At 41.3% G+C, this 2,261-nt stretch overlaps 1 non-coding gene across 1 annotated transcript; it reads right to left on the bottom strand.

Moving 5' to 3' along the window:
• Positions 1-819: 819 nt before the first annotated feature.
• LOC138379296 (U6 spliceosomal RNA) lies at positions 820-923 on the bottom strand. Its single transcript, XR_011232071.1, has one exon. It is a non-coding gene; the product is annotated as a U6 spliceosomal RNA (small nuclear RNA).
• Positions 924-2,261: the final 1,338 nt, after the last annotated feature.

Below are 2,261 nucleotides of genomic sequence, written 5' to 3'. Positions count from 1 at the left end.
TTAGTCACACCTGCAAAATCCCTTTTGCCATGTAAAAGTTCCAGGGATTAGGTTATGGACATCTTTAGGGAGCCATTATTCTATCTACTACAGAATGTGTTTTTATATCTTATTTTTGTTTCTGCATTTGCTAATTTTATGTAATGTGCATGAATTACTTAAGATGCATAAGTTAAAAATAGAAAAATGTTACAGTTTAATTTCAAGTGACATGAAATGTGGTTATTTATAAACGTCTATACAGCTCAGTGTGAAGCTTGAGCTTCATGTCTAGTCAGTTATTTTCTTACTTTTTCTTTATGCTAAATCAGAAAATTCCAATTCACAATTATACATTGCCAGAAATGGCAGCAAGTGTTTGGTAGCTGGATCAGAGACTTCTTTCTGTACAGCCGATTGGACAGAGACCCATAAAATTGAGAAGTCATTTCTTCCATTCAGTGTTGCCCCAGATACTAAGTAGATGAAATATTATACTCAAATTCTCCAAAGTTGAATGTTTCACCTTAGGAGGGCAGTTCCCACCCAGGGGTGTGCTTTGAAAACATGTGGGGTTTTGTGGTTGTTATGGTGATTGACAGGAATCTCCTGGCAGGGATTTCCTGGGATTTAGTGGGCAAAAGCCAAGAATGTCATATGTCCTTCAATACATGTGACATTCCTGCAAGGAAGAATTTTCCTACATCTTACATAATTTTCAAATGTCCCCTTAGATATCGATGTATATGAAAAATCTATTTACAATTATTTGAGCCCAAACCTAACCTCATTTTAGATGTAAACTCAAAGTACTTTTTTCTTTTTATAAAATTTATTATTTTAATATTGAGTGTTTTCACAAATTTGCATGTCATCTAGCACAGGGGCCATACTTAGCTTCTTTGTATAATTCCAATTTTAGTCTATTGCTGCTGAAGCAAGCATAATAACTCGAAGTATTTTTTGCATGGTTTTAATATACATGGAATTTTCCAGGAATGGAACTGCTGTGTAAATTGAAAGGAGTGTGTGTTGTTTTGTTTGGAACTTTACCAAGAATGGCTTAATGTCTTAGAAAATCACACCAATGACATCAATGCCATTTATGGGCTGTGCTGGATATCTTCCATTTGCCCTTCCACACTCACTCCGCCCTTCTCTACCTGCTCTGTGCCCTGGGAAGGGAACATATCAACAGGTTTCCTTGTCCTCCAGCTTCTGGGTGGGTTCGCTCAATGGGAAACGTAGGCAGGAGGTCTGGAAGGTGAAAGGAGAGTGAGGTATGCCACTTGAAATGACCATTAGGAGCTAGGTTGAATGTGCACATCAGTATTCCATTAGAAAATGATAATGCCGTATATAAGTTTGGATCCAAGCTGGTTGGAAGGCACAAGTAAACTGTGTGAAGAGATGGTTCAGACTCCCATGGTACTTGCTCCTACTGGTTTCCTTCTTTAATTCACATCTGTAGCTTCCTAGAGAGTTCCCTATGGCCAGTTAGCAGAGAAAAAGCACAGGCCTAGTTTATGCACAGTTTCCTGGCACCGCCTAAAAGTGGGTGGTAGCTGCATTCTAGCCCCTGAAAGACAGTGATTGAAGGAAAATAGTCCTAGGGGCAACACTTTGGGCAGTACATCTTGGTGTCCACTTCATGTGGAAGGAGAGGGAGCCTGTTTTCTCTCTGGGCATACTGTTGTTGGGAGATGCGAGCCCTCACAGCCTGGAGCATCCCTCCTTGTTCTTGCTGGGCAAGAACACAGGGCCCTGACTGCTCTTTATCTGGGCCATTTCTCAGGGCTGTATTGCAGGGAACTGCCTTGAGGGATGAGGTGATATCTCCCTCTGGGACAAAGAGCAGAATTGCTTTCCCCAAGGCCAGTATTCCTTGGCTGCGGTGCACACATGCACCGTGTACATAGCACATCCACCTGGGCCCCTCCGAGTGGCCCTGTGGGACTTGGAGACTTGGGGAACCGAGGCAAATATGCTGTTGCTCATGCTGCTTGCTGTGCCCCTGGCATCCATGAAATGGATAAATGGATCCATAAAAGGCTAACATGTAAGCAGGGGGAAACCACAGACCCTGACAAATATTCGTTATAAACTTTACAGTCGGTTTTACAAGCTTTTGGACATTATGTGACTTGTACCTGATTTCACATTGAGGGGTGCAACTCAATTATTCCTCTAGTTTTGGTCCCTTGGAGAAAAATTTTGCCACTTTTGTGTTTGAATGACTTCTTTTATTTTTTTATTTTTTTTTGAGACAAAGTCTCACTCTG

Source organism: Eulemur rufifrons, chromosome 30 (assembly GCF_041146395.1).
Source record: "Eulemur rufifrons isolate Redbay chromosome 30, OSU_ERuf_1, whole genome shotgun sequence".
In the NCBI taxonomy this organism is placed as follows: Eukaryota; Metazoa; Chordata; class Mammalia; order Primates; family Lemuridae; genus Eulemur; species Eulemur rufifrons.
The sequence above is the reverse complement of the archived record's forward strand: the minus strand, read 5'-3'. Positions and strand labels throughout refer to the sequence as shown.